This window comes from Capricornis sumatraensis, chromosome 11, assembly GCF_032405125.1.
Source record: "Capricornis sumatraensis isolate serow.1 chromosome 11, serow.2, whole genome shotgun sequence".
In the NCBI taxonomy this organism is placed as follows: Eukaryota; Metazoa; Chordata; class Mammalia; order Artiodactyla; family Bovidae; genus Capricornis; species Capricornis sumatraensis.
Window position 1 is genome coordinate 31,993,756 of NC_091079.1, and position 19,678 is coordinate 32,013,433.

The following is a 19,678-nucleotide window of genomic DNA, read 5'->3' on the forward strand; positions in this document are numbered from 1 at the left end:
GCAGCCGAGCGGTGGTCCCTGACACGGGGCAGGGGCAGCGCCGCTGTTCTCGCGAGAAGACAGCCCCACCGCGGTCTCCACGGGAAAGAATGCCGGATGTGGGGCGCTGCACACCGCGGCTTCTAGAACCATCACACACAGCAACCTTCCTCTCCCGGGGAGCATTTGCATTTCCTCTGCCAGGTGAGTCCTTTCAGGTCATTTCCTCTTTTTGTAACAGACTGGCCAAAATAAAAGAGACAGGCAATACCCAGGATTAGCCTTAATGGGGAAGTGGAATTTTCATACAAGCTGGTGCACAGACATTCTGAAGAAAGACAGACAACCACTTTGGAAAGCTGTCTTGCATATTCCACTAGAGCTGAGTATATGCTTTACATATTCCACGCTTAGGTATAAACTCACAGAAATGTGTACGTGTTTACCGAAAGATAAGCTGTCAGATGTTCGTGGCAGTACCGCTCATAATAGCCACGCACACTGGAAACTACACAGGTGCCTGCCACTGGGTGAATGGATTCTAAACACACACGCACGCACACGTACACACACATGCGTGCGCACACACAGAGGAATATTACAGAGCCATGAAAATGATCTACAACCACACACAGCCTGTGAATACATCTCACAAATGTAATTTTGAGTGAAAGAATCCAGACATAAGGGAATGCATTGTGATGTTATTTATATTAAAAACATAAACATGTCAACCTAATCTACGCTGCTAGAAGGCAGGACAAGGTTTATCTGAGTGAGGGGGGAAGGGACTGTCAGTGACGGGAAGGGGTCAAGAGGGGGCTTCTCAGTAGTGCCCACTGGATGCTACACTGCATGTCTTATCAAGCTGTTTTATATACTTATGATACGTGTGCTTTTTAATGCACACGGCCTCAATAAAAGTTTACTAGTGGACTTCCCTGATGGTCCAATGGCTAAGACTCTGAACTCCTGATGCAAGGGCCCAGGTCCCATCGCTGGTCAGGGACCTAGACCCCACATGCCACAACTAAGACCTAGCACAGCCAAATAAATAAGTTTTTTAAAAGTTAACTAACACCTTTTTTAATGCTTCCTGTGAAAGCACATTTGCTCGAATACTGAAGACATGGAACCAGCCCCTCGGGCCTGGGAACGGACCTTTCCAGGTTTCCCTGCCGCGTCTTTTCATGCCTTGCTGCTTTATAGCTGACCCTGCCCCAGGGAGGGTGCTCAGGGGAACACTTCACAAATAAGCACCCCTGGCCGGGTGACATGGAATTTGACATGGAATTGCCCCCACAAGAAAACACAGCCTGCGGCCCAATTCTCTTGCAGCCTGAGTCTCTCTCCTCTCGGCCTCTGCCTCCATCAGGCCCAAATAGGTCATCTGGTTCTTGACAACCTCGCCCCACTAGGTATTTCCAACAGCTGACGCACCTGGCAGTGAGTGCTAAAGAAAACTGAGAAACAGCCTGCCTCTATGTCCTGCTGCTGCTGCTGCTAAGTCGCGTCAGTCGTGTCCAACTCTGTGCGACCCCATAGACGGCAGCCCACCAGGCTCCCCCGTCCCTGGGATTCTCCAGGCAAGAACAGTGGAGTGGGTTGCCATTTCCTTCTCCAATGCATGAAAGTGAAGTCGCTCAGTCATGCCCAACTCTCCATGACCCCATGGACTATAGCCTGCTAGGCTCCTCTGTCTATGGGATTTGCCAGGCAAGAGTATTGGAGTGGGTTGCCACCTCTGTGTCCTACCCAACACCAAGATAGCATCTTTCTAAAACACCAGCCTCACATGGAACTCTGCTCAATGTTACAGGCAGGCTGGATAAGGGGGGAGTAGGAGGAGAATGGATACAAGTATATCCCTTTGCTGTTCACCTGAAACTATAAGAGCATGGTTAATCGGCTATCCCCCAATACATATAGGGCTTCTCTGGTGGCTCACATGGTGAAGAATCTGGCCTGCAGTGCGGGAGACCTGGGTCCGATCCCTGGGTCAGGAAGATCCCCTGGAGAAGGGAATGGCAACCCACTCCACTATTCTTGTCTGGAGAATCCCACGGACAGAGGAGCCTGGTGAGCAACAGCCCATGGGGTTGCAAAGAGTCAGGCATGACTGAGCGACTAACACTTTCACTTTTCAATACAAAATAAAAAGTTTTAAATAATAATAATAAATCAGTAAAATAAAAAAACTAAAAAAGCCATCATCCTTGAAATATGGGGTGTGCAGAGGGGTGCTCTGGGAACAGGAAGACTTCAGGGATCGGGGTTGGCAGAGACGGCGATGTGCAAAGCTGGGTCAGGCAGCCCCTGGCACTAGCAACCAGAGAGAAGTACAGTCCATGGTGGGAGCCAGAGCATCTCCTGGTGCGTGTCTGGCTGGGCGTCATGCCCTCTCTCTGCTTCCGCACCTCTGTATGTGTGTGTTCTCTCTCTGTCTTCCCCTCTCTTGAAGCAGCAATCAGTCACAGGCTTGATTTTAGCAGGACCAAGAGTCAGCGGAGGCGGAGGGGGCAGCTGTGGGGAGGAGGGACCAGGTCCCCAGGGGAGGAGCCAGTCCGTGAAGCTCCCACCCTCTTAGCTGGCCTCCATTCCTCTCCCTCAGCATTCCTCAACACCGATGCTACCAAGCAGGTGTCTGCCTCGTCTTTCTCTGAGGAAGGGCGAGGTGGCAATTTCTCCAGCCTTGTCCGCGTCATTTCTCCGTGATCTCCCGAGAGCTGGAGCCTGCCCAAGCCTGGGCAGATAAATCAAGGAGATTTGTCCCCAGGGCAAGTGGCAGCTGTCCCACTGCTGACAGACTCTGTCTTTGCTTCATTTCGGTTTCTCTCCAGCGTGTGCTGGGGTGACACAGAGCAGCTGCCTTGGAATTCCCAAGCCTTCTAGCGCGCAACCCCCTGCCCCTCTCCACCCCCTGGCATTCATTCACCTGATTCCTCATTCAGGGGATGGGGGCTCGGGGCCCAGATAAACCAGGGTGTGAGTCCCAGTGCGGTCAGCTGTTCAATAGCCACAGGCACAGCCCTTAGGCTCTTTGGAAGTGCTTCCTCATCTGTTGAATGAAAACGAGGAATTGAAACGCATGTCCTCTGGGCTTCATACATGGAGGAGAAACTGTATATAAAATGCTTAGTGGCCAGACCTGCCCACAGGGGCTCCCTACTCAGCAGAAGGCCAGTATCATCCTCAACAACCCTGATCAGCTAGTACAGTTGCTTGGGAGGTGCAGACCGCACCCCGACCCACTCACTAAAGTGAGGGAGGATCTTACATTCTCAGCATCACACTTTCTAAGGCCAAGTGTTAATACTTCTTGGGCTTCCCAGGTGGCACTAGTGGTAAAGAACCCGCCTGCCAATACAGGAGACATAAGAGACGCTGGCTCAATCCCTGGGTTGGGAAGATCCCCTGGAGAAGGGAGTGGCAACTCCCTCCAGTATTCTTGCCTGGAGAATCCCATGGACAGAGGAGCCTGGCAGGCTACAGTCCATAGGGTCACAAAGAGCTGGACACAACTGAAGCAACTTAGCACGCACACATTAATACTTCCACCTATGTTGATTACAGCCACTCTTTAAAAATTCTGACGCTGGGTTCAGCCAGATTCGCAGAGACCTGCACAGCCCTGGAGAACTCAGCGTTTACTGAAACGTTGGCTGGGTTAGTAAGTGATTAATTATAACCGTACACTGAACACTTATGATGTCAGGCACGGCACTAGGAGCTGGAAATCACATCAACCAAGAAAGACAGAATCCCTGCCTTCAAGGAGCTTCCAGGCTACACACCAAGGGATCCAGAGATGCGAACAGGCAGAGGCTGTGCATGGCCATAATTGGGTACATGGGTGATGTCCAAGTTCCCTTGGCAGGGTAGTAGTGGGTGCTGGGCAGAGAAGGCGAGGCTGAACCAGTGAATGGGAGAGGCTCCAGTATGTCAGAGCACATGAAACCTTGGGAATAATCTGGTCTCTCACCGAACAGCTGAGAACCAAGGCCCAGAGAGGTCAAGTGACTTGCCTGAGATGCCCAGCTAAGACCTGTGGGATGCAGAGTAAGAAGCGAATCTCAACTGAGAGAGGGGAGCTGGGCATAGGAGGAGCTGCTCCTGAAGTCGCCAGGTGCGAGGCCATGGTCAGAGGGCTGCGTGACTGGAGGCCCAAGGGCAGGTAATAACCCGATCTCCTGCATGCTCACTCCAACAGCGCTGGTTGTGTTATTTCAGGTAAAGTCAACAGTGCCGTGAGGGAGGAACTCATTTCCAAACGAGGGCGCTGGCACACGGCAAGCCACTCACCGAAAGTCATGTGCGGAGTCAGAGACCCTGCGATGGGAGCCAGGCACTCAGCCCCCATGGCCTTTCTGCCTAACCACGAGGCTGCCCTGCCGCAGAAGGCTTATATGGTGGGAAAGACTGGGGGCAGGGCGACAGGTTCTGGAAGACAAAGTAGCAGAGGGTGGGAGTTTGATCACTAGAAAAGGCAATGGAGACTTCGGAGGCATCAATATCCATTGACCAGAACGCCCCCACCCAATGACCTGTCAGTGGGTCTCACTCTTGTCCCAAGGTACGTGTCTCTTGTGTCGTCCACAACACAGTTCTCCAGGAGGCTCCTCATCAGAGCTGGATGTCTGTCCATCACATTGTTCCCACCAGGCTCAGGGATGACAGGGTGGGAAAGGGAAGGTGGGTCTCCCCCAAAACCACTGATGCCTGACTGCTTCTTCCCCACCTGCAGGTGAGAAGACAGATGATCCCAGAGAAACTGGGGGCAGCGCTCACCTAAGTAGAATGTGGACACTGGTCACAGGTTGTCCCACGACACACCCACCAGCTTTGGGGGTACAGGTATCCTGATTACACATCTCCAGGATTACTTCACAACAGCCTTCTTTTTCACTAACTAGACCAGATCAGGGGCTTCCCTGGTGGCCCAGTGGTAAAGAATCCACCTGCCAATATAGGAGACTTGGGTTTGATCCAAATTATCTAAGATCCCCTGGAGGAAGAAATGGCAACCCACTCCAGCATTCTTGCTGGGAAATGCCATGGACAGAGGAGCCTGGCGCGCTCCAGTGATTACCAAACAGCTGTGAAACCTCGAACTTCAGTTCTCTGAATCCACATGCCTCCCTGCAAAACGGGTCCTGCCTTGCACCATTAGGGGAAGAATTAGAATTAATCTACTCAAGCCCTTACACGTAGTAGGTTTCCTTTCAATAAAAGAAAACCTTTCACTTAATCAGCTCACCTCCATACTCCTTCACAGCCTGAAAGTGGTTAAGATACTGAAATGAGCTGAGAAGTCAGGAACAGTTTCCTTGTACAAATAACAAACATTCAAAGTTCTTTTAAAAGTTCTTTTTGTTTGCTTTTGCCCACAATGAACTTCAGGGAAAGGTCAGCAAAGACTGAACTGTCAGTCAAATCCCAGGAACAAAGGGGGCAAAGTGCTATGGAACTGAACCACCCAAGAGTGACTAAAGAGAGAGTTCTCTACAGGACAGTGGGATGCACCCTTTAAAACTACAAACAGAGAAGATCTAGGTAGCATGCGTTCTCCAAGAAAGTAACTTTGAGGGAGAGTCAAGATCTCACGTGGGACCGTGTCTGCAAAGAGCTTCAAATCTCATTAAAGCAACGGGGCTATGAGAAATAAATAGTCAACGAAAGGACGGAGTCCACAAGCTGCAAGCTCCAGGACCTTGGGGAGCTCCATGCCGGACTGGAGCTGTTTTCATGGATGGATCACGTGCAGCCTGAGAGGTGAGTGAGTTGGGAAGAAGCAAAAAAGATATTCAGGGAAGGGGAGGAGTGACGCTCCAATTAAGGAGGAAGACGAGACTGGCATTTATTGATCGCCTTTCTAATTCTCCCATTTAATCCCCACTAATGTTCACATCCCCAGAGACTGGTCTCAAATCCCCAAATTACAGAAACATCAGCATGGTATCACCAAGTCAACGGACATGAACTTGGGCAAGCTCCGGGAGGTGGTGAGGGACAGGGAAGCCTGGTGCGCTGCAGCCCACGGGGTGGCAAAAAGCAGGACACGACTTGGCGACTGAACAACAAACAGGTAGGCGCTCGCCTGATGTTGCACAGCTGTTGAGGGTGGAACTGGATTCAACCACTGCGCTACAAGCCTCCTCCAGATCCATCGTCACCGCAAAACCGGGCCTTGCTTTAGGGCTTGGGTCCTGGACTCTCAGGGCTGGGGACTCCCTTCCCCAAGACACAGCTTTCAACCCAGCAGCCCGCTGCACCTACCCTCCCCTACCCTACCGTACACACACTTCAATCACCTTTGTTCCAATTCCTCTTAATACTTGGATTAGCTGGGCTTCCACAGAGGTCACGCTTGTGACTCCGGAATGCACTTCTGACTTTCACAGAAAAGGTCTTTCCTTCAAGTCACAGGGGCACATGTCACTAAGTAAACCTGGGCAGCGAGCTGCCTGCCCAGAGGGCACTGGGAAAGTCCAAAGTGGGGGCAGTGGGGCAGGGGGAAGAGATGACAGAACAAGCATCCAGACAGGGAGGGAGGCACGGGAAGTGATCACCTCATCACCAGTGCTCTGCGGAGGACAGGAGGGGTTTACAACATCCAGCAAGTGATCGGACAGGCAGAGTAGCTTAGAGCCCTCCTCCCCTTCCCGTGAACGCTGCAGGCAAACCCCACTTACACCCCAGCATCCGGGGTCAGGAGTGCATGGGGAACATGAATGTGACTGAGGAGAAGAAAGGAAGGAAGGTAGAAAAGGAGGGAAAATAAGCAGCAGAACTTCAAATGCGTATAAAACACATCAGAATCACAGTCCAGATAAAAACCCTGACTTGGGGAACTTCAGTCTCCAGAGCTCCGCGGGAACTGAATGGTATCACAGCATTGATGGCAAGCCAAGTGTGACATCACACACACACTACAAACATAGTCACACGCACACCCCACACATCACACATACACCACACATCATACGCAACATACACACACACACAACACGTACACATCACACACAACACGTACACATCACACACAACACACATCACACACAGACTACACACACAACACACACAACAGGTATACATCACACACACAACACACACATCACACACAGAACAGATATACATCACACACAACACACATCACACAATATCACAACCCACAACATCCATATCACACACACAACACACAATACATATCATACACAGCACAACACAGACATCACACACAACACACACACACACACACTGCTGTTGGGGATGATGCATGTGAATCCCTCCACATTTACCAAATGCCTTTACTGTGTAAATTTCAGTACTAGGCTCACAAAAGATTTCTTTGGACCAGTAGGTCTGACACCTGAGTGGGCCTAAGAATCACCTAGGGTCTTATCACAATACAGACCTCCCAGGTCCACCACAACAATTGTGTCCACTAGGGCTGGAGTGGGGTCTACTCTACAGGTCCCTCGGGTGGCAGACATGCAAGGTGATGGTGAGGCAGGGTCCTGGTGATGCAAAGTCATGCAAGGATGCAGGGCTGTGGTGATGAAAGATGAGATGCAGAATGATGCAGGGTGAGGCAGTGGTGCAGGGTGAGGCAGAGATGCAGGTGATGCTGTGATGCAAGGTGATGCAGTGTTGCAGGGTGATGCAGTGATGCAGGGTGATGCTGTGATGCAGGGTGATGCAGAGGTGCAGGGTGATGCAGAGGTGCAGGGTGATGCAGAGGTGCAGGGTGATGTAGAAATGCAGGTGATGCTGTGATGCAAGGTGATGCAGTGTTGCAGGGTGATGCAGAGGTGCAGGGTGATGCTGTGATGCAGGGTGATGCAGTGTTGCAGGGTGATGCAGTGATGCAGGGCGATGCAGAGATGCAGGGTGATGCTGTGATGCAGGGTGATGCAGTGGTGCACAGTGATGCAGAGTTGCAGGGTGATGCAGGGTGATGCAGAGATGCAGGGTGATGCAGAGGTGCAGGGTGATGTAGAAATGCAGGTGATGCTGTGATGCAAGGTGATGCAGTGTTGCAGGGTGATGCAGTGATGCAGGGTGATGCAGAGATGCAGGATGAGGCAGTGGTGCAGGGTGATGCTGTGATGCTGGGTGATGCAGTGGTGCAGGGTGATGCAGTGGTGCACAGTGATGCAGAGTTGCAGGGTGATGCAGGGTGAGGCAGAGATGCAGGGTGATGCAGAGATGCAGATGATGCTGTGATGCAGGGTGATGCAGAGATGCAGGGTGATGCAGAGGTGCAGGGTGATGTAGAAATGCAGGTGATGCTGTGATGCAAGGTGATGCAGTGTTGCAGGGTGATGCAGTGATGCAGGGTGATGCAGAGATGCAGGGTGATGCTGTGATGCAGGGTGACGCAGTGGTGCACAGTGATGCAGAGTTGCAGGGTGATGCAGGGTGAGGCAGAGATGCAGGGTGATGCAGAGATGCAGGTGATGCTGTGATGCAGGATGAGGCAGTGGTGCAGGGTGATGCTGTGATGCTGGGTGATGCTGTGATGCAGGGTGATGCAGAGATGCAGGGTGATGCATTGTTGTTGGGTGAGGCGTTATTGCCAGGTGATGCAGTGATGCCGGGTGATGCTCTGGTGCAGGGTGATGCTGTGATGCAGGGTGAGGCAGTGGTGCAGGGTGAGGCAGTGGTGCAGGGTGATGCAGGGTGATGCAGAGATCCAGGGTGATGCAGGGTGATGCAGTGTTGCAGGGTGATGCTGTGATGCAGGGTGATGCAGTGTTGCAGGGTGATGCAGTGATGCAGGGTGATGCAGAGATGCAGGTGATGTAGAGATGCAGGTGACGCTGTGATGCAGCGTGATGCAGTGATGTGGGGCCAGGGTGATGCCAGGGTGCCACAGGACTCACTGGAAAAGCCCTGTTCCTAGTGGCTGACTGCTCTTCAGTGTGAGGCCTTTGAGATAAAGTGATGAGGGTATGAGTTTTTGCAGCTGGGAAGGGAGTGAGGGGGCTGCCCTTACCAAGCACCCTTCTGGGCCAGCCCCAAGCTGAGGTCCTAATGCTCAGGGTCTCACTTCCTGCCCACCCACCCGTTGGAAGCGACACGGCAGCACAAGCCTTGAGGAGGGCAAGGGCCTTCCTTTGGAGGATGAACAGGGTCACGTGACATATCTCATTACTTCTCGGCCTCAAATCTGCAGGATTACAGTTCACTGCTCCACAGTCGGGGTGAAGAGAATGCCCATGGCTAATATTTATGGACTGTCTTCTAAGTCAGAGACAGCACACACCTCAGATTGGTGTATTGACAAAACCACAAAATCCGTAACACAGGTATAATACGCTGAACTGGGATTGACGCCCCAGGGTCCAAGCTCTTAAATTTGCAGCTTCAGCTACAGCCACCCTGTGTCTGGGCACATAGGACATGTCACTCACTGACTCTCCGGGGCCTCAACTCCCGCCATCCTTCCAACTGCTCAGTCTTCTCGGTAAACTTCTGTTCATCCTGCAAAGCCTTTTCTGTTGCTGTGCAGGCTTTTCCAATCTTCTCATCATCCCCCTGTGACTCACACCTAAATCCGCTGCTGCCCCCTCCCCAGTGACCCAACATGGAGATCTGGGATGCTCTAAAAGCACATAGACCTTATTCTCACCAAGGCCTGAGTCCTGCCTGGAGCGTCTGTCATTTGCACCTGGGCTTTCTCCACGACAAATCTGTGAGTGAGTAGCTTGAGGATAGCAACTATGTTATCCCTAAATTCCTCGTTTTCCAGAACCCATCCCCACTGTGGCCTGGCAGCTAGTCGGTACTCGATTAACATCCACACTGGCTACTCATCCACTGGACATTTACTGAAGACCTGTTGTGTTAGCCACTGTGCTTGGCCGGAAGGATGGAGGCCGCTTCCAGTGGAGAGAAGGCTGAAAGACTCCAAAGGAAAAGTGAACGACGCTGAATCACCAGTTCACAGAAGGAATGGAGCATAGAGACGCACCGAGATTCTGGAAGGGAAATTCCCCTTGGAGACCCAGGCTCTGGAATCACACCAGCCCTCCCATATTGTGCCTCCTTGCTCGCTGTGTACACCAGGCAGCACCTTTAGCAATTTGAAGCTTCCCCCTTCAGAAATTAACACCTGCCCTTACTTAATAAAGCCCTGGTGGCTCAGTTGGTAAAGAATCTACCTGCAGTGCAAAAGACCCAGGTTCGATCCCTGGATCAGAAAATCCCCTGAAGAGGAGAAAGGCAACCCACTCCAGTATTACTGCCTGGAGAATTCCATAGACAGAGGAGCCTGGTGGGCTACAGTCCATGGGGTCTCAAAGAGTTGGACACGACTGAGTGACTAACACTTTCTTTCTTCACTTACTTAATAAGGCTGCTGGGAGGATAAAATGTGATGATCCAAGCAAAGCCCATGGCAGGTCCCTCACGCACAGAAAGCACCCAATAAATATTAGCTATTACTACCACCCCCAGCATCTCAGTAACTGAAAGTTAACCAAAATGATTTCTCAGCAGCCAAGAACACACCTGAACGACAGACATGTTCCCCACACTCCCAGAAATTCAAAGGGACTTCCCTTCCATTCATTTTCCAAATTAGCTAAGGATGAGAAAGTGTTCTCCTTCAGGTAATTCAAGGTGTGCCAAGCACACACAGGTCATGGGACCCTTCGAGAGGAGTGTGCATTTGATCTGAATCTGCCTGGACCCCCTCTTAAACCCTCAGGAGGACATGCCTGGAGCTAGAGACAGGCCCAGGTCTTGTAACAGCATAGCTAATCCGGGCCAGATACTTTGCCTAACTGGAGTGGGAAAGCCAGAGATGGCCAACCCAGCAAGCGAGCAGGCAGGGCTGGAGAGGACGAGAGATCAGGGAATGGAAGGTCTCAGGTGTCTGGGTTCCTAAAAGATCAAAAGCAAGGGGCAGGGATGGGGACAAAGAGCACACATCGAACCCACAAAGGGCAAATGACAGCCTTGGATGGAATTTCATCAAACATCTGTAATGCTCATGAAGGCCCTAAGGGGTGGTGGACTTTTCCCTCCTGTAACGCTCACGAAGGCCCTAAGGGGTGGTAGGACTTTTCCCTCCTGTAATGCTCACGAAGGCCCTGAGGGGTGGTAGGACTTTTCCCTCACATGAGACCCTTAAAACCTGAAATGGTCAAGACAGGATTCCAAGCCAAGATTTTCTGATTCCTTCCATAAACGTCCTCTGCGAAAGGACGGGGGTGACATTACACGGAAAGGTCGCTTCCTCCTTGTTACATCTCTGTAGTCTGTGGAGGTCATTTTTCAACAAGCGTATATTGACACAGTTTTTAAAAATTATGTTTTGTTGGTTTTGTTTTGAATCCATATCTGGCATTAGACTCTACAGGTATTCTTGGGGAGCCAGGACAGTTCCTGGCTGTGTAGGCCCAAGAGCATCAAAGAAGTGCATCCATTTCTTTCCATGACAGATGTCCCACCCACGCTGAGAGGCAGTCACACTCCTCACCTGATCTGAGGGACTCTGCCTCAGGGCAAAGAAAGCCTGGGGTCCCAGGCACCAGGAGTCTAGCACATCCTGCCCCTCTCCCAGCAACAAGGCTGAAATCAGAGTCCACAATCAGCTTGGCAGACATTACACAAACCTAGTGTGAAGCAGCAGGCAGCTAGGGCAGGGCTCAACTGAATCTGCAGGGCCAGGCCATCAGCCCCCTGACCTCACGAGCCAGGACTGGGAGCTCCTCCGCAGCTCTGGGAAAAGGCCACGAAAGCAAAATAACCTGAGACCACATTTCCTAATCTATAGGACAGGATTGTTGCAGGGAATGGCAGGAGGTAAAATTTCAGTACTTCCCTAAAACTCTTCCACCCCAAGGAGGTATGATGAGACACTGGGTGGGAGAATTTCCCTCTGCTCCTTAACGTTTATTTGATTATGAACATTTTCATATGCACTGCCGCCCCCCACCCCGGCCCCGCCTAGTTTAGCCCGAGGTCGCCGCCACCCGGGAGCAACTCCCGGAATCCAAGCAGCAGCAGCTCAGCTGTCTTTGATGACGTGGGTCACAGTGCCTCTGCTGTGCACTGTCCGTTCCCGACCCCCCACTCCCCTCGGGTGGGCCTGAAGGAGCCCCCGCATCTAGCAGTAATCATCCCTCTTCACTGCTTACTTCTGCTCTGCTCTTTTTTTTTCCCCCTTGTGAAGGATGTAGACAGGACATGGCTCCTCAGGTGATATGGAAGATAGTCTAAGAGGAGAGAAACTGTCACCCTGGGGGCTTCCTGCCTTCCCTTGTCCCTGGACAGAGGCGGAAGGCGGGGAGGTGGAGGAACAGGAGAAGAAAGTCAGGAAGGAGATGTGACCCTGGTTGTTTCAGGCTTACCAGGGAAAAAGGGGCATACACAGCGACACTGCTCATTTCTTTGCCAACAATGGTAACAAATGCTAATGCTCTCAGGGTAATAACTATGCCCTCAGGCTCTACGAGCATCATCACGTATAATCATCACCATGACCCAGGACACATTCGAACTTTTTACTAGTAAGGTCACCAAGATCTGAGGATGCTAAGCCACTTTTTCAAGATCCCACAGCTATTAAGTGAGAGGATGAGGTTCCTTTAGCTATCCAGAAAGAGGATATTTGTCTGGAAGGTTCAAGAGTCCCCAGAGCCGTGGCCAGGGTGTGAAGAATGAAATCACCAGCTTCATTGAATTCTCAGTCTTTCTTTCATTCAGCAAACATTAACTGAGTGACTGTACCTAAGAGGGGCTTCCCAAGTGGCCAAGTGGTAATGAATCCACATGCCAAGTAGGATACACAGGTGATCCCTGGCTTCGGGAAGATGCCCTGTAGGAGGAAATGGCAACCCACTCCGGTACTCCTGTCTGGGGAATCCCATGGACAGAGGAGCCTGGCGGGCTACAGCCCATGCGATTACAAAGAGTCAGACACGACTGAGCCACTGAGCATGCCGCACGCTTACCTAAGAGAGGAAGAGCTGTTAGTTCTCCCAGCCACCTTGTCCTTCGCAAGGGGAGCCTGGTTCTGTGTTGGTGGCATCTTAGGAATCCTCCTTTGCCTCTTCGTTGCTTCCAGAAGCTCCATGTAATGTTGGGTCTCCCAGGGCCTATAGCTGCCCCTCTCCCATCTCTGCCCCAGCTGTCTCAAGGCCTTTTCCCGTGTCTCTCCAGAGTGTCCTGTTCCATGTCGCTCCATCTCAGTCCTCTCCCCTCCTTCAAGGATACCAATCACTGGATTTAGGACCCATCTAATTCTGTAAGATCTCATCTGAGCTAATGACCTCTGCAAAGACCCTACACAGCAACAACACCATTCTGAGGTTCTGACAGATATAACCTGGGGAGAACGTTACTCAACCCCAATATGGCTGTCTACGTTGACCTTCCATTAGAAACTAAAATCTGACAAACATTCTCGAAGTTTCAGGTAATGGAGTTACAAGGTAAGGTAAGATAAAACGAGGCCCTCAAGCTCTCAGGAAACCAAGAGGGAGAAAATCCTCTAATGGAAAACAGTGGCCATTGCCTCACACCGGCTTTGTTCCTTGGACTTTCCATGTTAGTCAAACACTACAAAGCGTAATACTCAGTAATGAGACTTAAATAATTAATACTTGATAGCCTTAGCAACATCCTGTTATTTAATAATAAAGAATAATAATGTCAGCTTCATGATTTACTAATGACTGCTTAAATAATTAATTGCAAGATGTAATATGCAACCTGCAAAGTTGTTAACTCAATCACTGGACTTCCTGGCCCCTAGACCTCTGGTCACTCTCATCGCGGCCGCCAACACTGCCCAAAGCTGCCAACCTCTGTCCACCAGAAGCAGCTCCCTAATTGTGGAGTATGCGCTGAGGATACTGCATCAAGGAGTGCCTGTGGGCGTGTTTGGGGGAATTTTAAGCTATTCTTAAAGTCTAGTAAACTTTTCAAAAGTAAAGAGACGGCACTAAAAAAAAAGTGAAGAAGAAAGACCAGGATACATGAGTGTATATTCAAGAACTATATTTTTAAGTGACAGATTCAAATTATAGGAAATGAATCCTCCCCAGTAGCTCAACTGTTAAAGAACCCACTTGCCAATGCAGGAGACACAAAAGATGAGAGTTTGATCCCCAGGTGAGGAAGATCTCCTGGAGAAGCAAAAGGCAACCCGTTCCAGTATTTTTGCCTGGGAAATCCCATGGACAGGGGAGCCTGGTGGGTGACAGTCCATGGGGTTGCAAAGAGTCAGACATGCAATATGGTTCAATAAACTAGGGTACAGCTATACTATGCCCCTAATTCTGGAAGCACTCAGAGCATTTATTTCTAGCTGGCAGAACTAACATTTTTTATTTTCTGCGTTTCAGAGAGAAGGCCACAGACCCTGGGGCAGCACTCCTGGTCTTCCCCCAGGCGCAGCCATGTGCCCTCAGCAGTATCACGTAACCTCTGTTTCTTGCCCAGCACCACCTCCTAGGGCTGCCGTGGGGTTAAATTAAGTGAGTTCATATTGATATTTGCCAAGGGCTTAGAAAGGTTGGCTAGTTCATAAGAAGTGCTACAGAATTCTTTGTCAAACAAAAACAAAGAATTGTTTTATAATACGGAAGACACATCATCATTTTAAAAGTCAAGGAAACAACTATTGGTGGGTGCAGACGGCACCACAGAAGCCCAAGTATAATGCCGCCTGGGCTCTGTTGTTGCTCTTTGCTTACATTTTCTTTTCACGAGGGTTTCCAGTGGGCTTCCCACCTCGGTGAAGGCACAGTTCAGATCCACCGCAAAGCGGCACAAGGTCATTTTATCAGAGGGCGGAGGGTGGGTGACCTGGGACCTCGACATCAAAGGAGTTGCCCCCTGAGGGGTGACAGCTGGGACCATCTCAGGCCCTCCCAGGCCCTGCCTGTCTGCACTCTCCGTGTGCCCCAATCCTCCTCCTACCCCGACACATCTGCATGAACAAATGAGACTGCACAGCCTCAAGGACGGATCTCCAGGCTCATTGCTCACCTGGAGCCAAGGCCAGCCCAGAGGGCATCACCATCCCAATGGCCTGGCCTTTGTCAGAGAAGGAGAGGCACCCCGGCTAGAGAGGCAGATGGGAACACTGGCTCAGTGGAGCCCTCCTCAAGGGGCATCCTCCAGGACGGCTCATTGTCATTCCAGCCAGGTGTCTGCCCATCATCCGCCAGCCCCAGGATGCAGAGTGCAGCAGAGGAAAGGTAGCTCCAAGATCAGAGATAATGCCCCCATGAAATTCCTCACCTCCCACCCCTCTAACTGGGGGAGGAGAGGATGGGAGCCATCAGGGCAGAGGAGCTGATGGATCGTTTTGCATATAAAAGAGCTGCCAGCCGGCAGTCTTGGCCCCTCCTTCTCCCTCTCTGCAAGGGAGCTTCTCTTGCTTCATCTTGCCTGACAACTTGACTTTCAGTTCAGTTCAGTTCAGTCACTCAGTCGTGTCCGACTCTTTGCGACCCCATGGACCGCAGCACGCCAGGCCTCCCTGTCTATCACCAACTCTCGGAGTTTACTCAAACTCATGTCCATTGAGTCAGTGATGCCATCCAACCATCTCATCCTCTGTCGTCCCCTTCTCCTCCCGCCTTCAATCTTTCCCAGCATCAGGGTCTTTTCCAGTGAGTCAGCTCTTTGCGTCAGGTGGCCAAAGTATTGGAGCTTCAGCTACAGCATCAGTCCTTCCAATGAATATTCATGACTGATTTCCTTAAGGAGGGACTGGTTGGATCTCCTTGCAGTCCAAAGGACTCTCAACTAGACTTTGGCGGGGGCCAAACCCAAGCCTGGGAGCATCCCCGGCCTTTCCTCCTGTTCTGGGTGGCTGAGCCCCAGGAAGCTGCAGGCAGCTCTGGAGCAGGACGAGGGCACCTGAGAGCAGCTTAGCCGGCCCCGGACGAAAGCCACTCATTCAGGAGAGCCTCGCGGTCCAGGTGAGCAGCCCCCACTCTGCCCTGATACCTGCCAGGCTCAGGTGACGATGACAGGGCGCTGTCCTGGTTTGGCTTTAAGGAGGCATTTAAATGTCATCCTATGTTGTTGGTCAGTGGCTAGTGGTGTTTGACTCTAGGTGGCAACCTTAAGGGCTGTAGCCTGCCAGGCTCCTTGTCCATGTGATTTTCCAGGTAAGGACACTGGAGTGGGTTGCTATTCCCTACTTCAGGGCATCTTCCCAACCCAGGGATCGAACCTGTGTCTTCTGCATCGGCAGACAGATTCTTTACTCAGAGCCACCAGGGAAGTCCACGTCATCCTATACATGGAACCCAATGTGACACACACACACACACACACACACACACACACACACACAGAGTATTAGTGCAAAAGCCCTCGCAGACACAGCATGCCTTCTTCTAAAATGGCCACACTGAGACAAGGACCCGGGCCTGCATTCCAAGAATGGGACAGCGAGGTCGAGGTCACCTCCATTCAGCCCCCACTGCTGCCTGACAACCCATTCCTGCAGTAAAGTGGACAGGGGATGGAGGTAGGGGGCGGGTGCTGGCCTCCCACCCAGCACAGCAGCTCAGGAGGGCCTGCCAGTAAAGACTGAGAGAGTGCTGGGCCCTGAAGCCAGGAGCAGCCAGTGTGCAGGATGGACAGGCCATCGCTTGAGGCATGTGGGCACCTGCCAAGCGCTCCCAAGATGTTTGAAGAAGTGCCTCCAACAGACCGACAATTGAAACAATAGGGCAAGACAGGAAGGGGCACCTCCCAGCACCTGAGGCACCGTTACACTGTTCTCCCCAGGCTGCCAGAGCTGAAGGCTGGGCTGTCCAAGAGGCAACGGGCATGTGGCATTTACACGAGGCTATCACAGGATCTCAGCACACCTGCTTACCCGAGCCGCCCCCACCAGGTCACCAGGCAGGCTTCTGTGGGCCCAGTAACCAGGGATCACACCCAAATACAGGGCTGTGGGCCAGTTGCTGTTCAGTCGCTCAGTCGTGTTCAACTCTGCGATCCCATCGACTGCAGCACGCCAGGCTTCCCTGTCCTTCACTGTCTCCCGGAGTCTGCTCAAACTCATGTCCATTGAGTTGGTGATGCCATCCAAGCATCTTATCTTCTGTGGCCAGTGCCAATCCCCAAAGGACATTCTCCTTTGCTGGCTCCCAGCTCCCACCCTTCACGGTGCAGGAAATAAAGTGTGGCCCTCAAATGCTTCCCCCATCACATTAGACTCCAGGGCTGTCGGAACAAAAGACCACCAGCTCTGGGCCTTAAATGCACACCAATTAACTGAAAACAGTTCCAGGGATGAAAAGTCCAAAGGGGTCTCACGAGGTTGTCTAAAGGGTTGTCAGCGGGGCAACATTCCTTTCTGGAGGCTCCAAGGAGGATTCCCTGCCTGATAGCTCGTCCAGCATCTTCAAAGCAGTGATGTAACTTCGCACATCGCGTCACTCTGACCTCCTCTTCTGCCTCCCTCTTCCATTTCTAAGGACCTTTGTGATGATACCGGACCCACGGGAAAATCCCAGATAATCTCCCTTTGTTAAGGTCATCCTTCCTTCCACCTGCAATCTTAATACCCAGTTGGCCACATCACATGGAATATTCGCGGGTTCCAGGGACTAGGGTATGAACATATTGGGAGAGTACAGGTCATTACTGGATTATCCTGCCAGCTACATCCATATCTATGCCAGGCCTTGAGCTGCTGGGTGTCTGCAAGGCCTCCAGAAAAGCTGCTCCGAAAGAAGCCCCCCAGTTTGCTGCCTACCAGCCCCTCCATGAAAAAGCCTGGCCAGCCCTGATCCCAGCATCTCCCAGATGGCTTCAACCACCTCCTCATCCGAGGGTCTCCCTCCAATAAGTGGTGCAGGGACCCTCCTCTGCCCACTTCACGATGAGGGAAGAGTAACAAGACACCCACCCAGGGCCACTCAGCTTCAAGTAGCAGGCCTGGGATTGGAACATGGGGTTCCAGCCTGCCTGCTCTCTGCCACCCGCACGAACCCCGAGGACTCAGACTGGTGCCAGTCTTCGAGTTCAGCCTCCTGGCGGTGTCCCTCCCAGCACTGGGGCAGCCTCGTCGGGTGATCTGATGGCCCAGGGACCTGCAATGTGAGTTCTCACTGACTCCGCTGACAATTCCCCAAGGTGAGCAATTTTCTGCCAAAGTCAACGTGTGTCCGTTATGGAGGTGGGTGGGCAGAGCACGTGTAAAGGCAGCATCCACCAGGTGCTTGTGAAGTGCCAGGAAGGGGCACCCGATTGCTGCATCTGCCCACAAGCCTAGTTAGTTCCATTCTCCTGAAGGGAGGCTGGGGCTGCCGGGGTGGGTACCACACCCGCAGCGGGTTGGCAGCACCAGGATTCCAGTTGGGCAGGTGCTCTCTGCGCTCCATCAGGCCTCCCCCAGCTCTGCGCACCAGAGAACCCAGCATTCCAGCCCACGAGGAAGTTACCAGACCACCCCCAAGCTTCCCTCTCCCTCCTCCTGCCCCTCCCCCAGTGCCAATCCGCACCCCACCCTAGGCTCCTCCCATCAGCAGGACAGGAGTGGTGGAACCGGAGTTCTCAGCTGGTTTCAAGCCTCAGCTTGTGACAGAGAAGCTTCTTTCTCCTTCCACGGCAGGCCCGCAGGAGCCTTGCCAGGCGCAGGGCTTGAGTGCAGTCAAGCAGAGGGCACGGCTGGCTGTCACTGGGCACTCTCCGGGAGGCCAGTCCCAACCTTTCCCCTGGATCTCACTCTGGCCTCACTGAGCCAAAGTAACCCGGAGTGACCGATACCAGCGGGGCACAGGGACAAAGCCCTGCCACGCCAGCAGACCTTTGCTCCGCTCACCCAGACACCAGAGCCAAGCTCTGGCTGGTGGCCGAGGCAAAGGGTTCCGGGGGACCCAGCTCAAAGGTGGGCTCACATGCCCGGTCAAGTTCTGGGTCAGCCGCATCCACACAAGGCATTTCACCACTCTGGGCATCCACTCCAAGCCCCGCAGGAGGGGCTGAGGGGACACATGCGATGCAGTAAGAGACAAGGTGAGTGCCTGGAGTCTACAGAAGCAGAGGTTCTGCAAATGCTCCTACAAAACAACGTCTTCGGGAAGGAGTTGCCAGCCCAACTTCCCCACCCCCAGCAGTTAATCTGGGGGTTCCAGGTGGAGGTCTCTAAAGAGCTGACATTTACAATGACACCTGAAAGTTAGCAGGATTTTTTATTTTGCTTATGAGGAAAGGAAGGAAGAAAAAAGGAGAAGCTCCCGGCAAATACCACTGAGGGAGGAATATTTAAAATTGGCAAGGGCCCAGGTTAAGGAGACAGGCGCCCCTGCATTCATTTGTAAAGCATGATTTCCCTCCCACAATCAGATGCAGATTCCATACCCCACAGAAACGGAGGAGGTGTCATTTCCTGGAAACTTATGCCTAACAAAGAGTCCAGTGGGTCCCCCATCTGTAAAATCCACAAGTTGGTCCAGACAGACCCTACCTATTCATGGGCGGGGGGCGGGGAAAATCTGCTAAACATGCCAAAGGAAATGACCGGTTGAGAACACACAAGTAGGCAAGACACATGAAAAGCTGGTCAATTACAGTCGTCAAAGAAAAGCAACAGGAACACGGCTTTGTTTTGAGTGTTTGCGGATCACAGAGCTACATGCCCGCTAAGGAGTTTGCTGCCTGAATTAAGATGCTCACACATCAGGAGTTGCCCCAGTAACTGCTAGCACCA

The 19,678-nt window shown here is 52.1% G+C and overlaps 1 long non-coding RNA gene across 1 annotated transcript; it reads left to right on the forward strand.

Moving 5' to 3' along the window:
- Window positions 1-4,749: 4,749 nt before the first annotated feature.
- On the forward strand, window positions 4,750-10,924 carry LOC138088548 (uncharacterized). Its single transcript, XR_011145720.1, has 3 exons — window positions 4,750-5,751; window positions 5,894-6,064; window positions 9,734-10,924. It is a non-coding gene; the product is annotated as an uncharacterized lncRNA (long non-coding RNA).
- The last annotated feature ends 8,754 nt before the right edge of the window (window positions 10,925-19,678 follow it).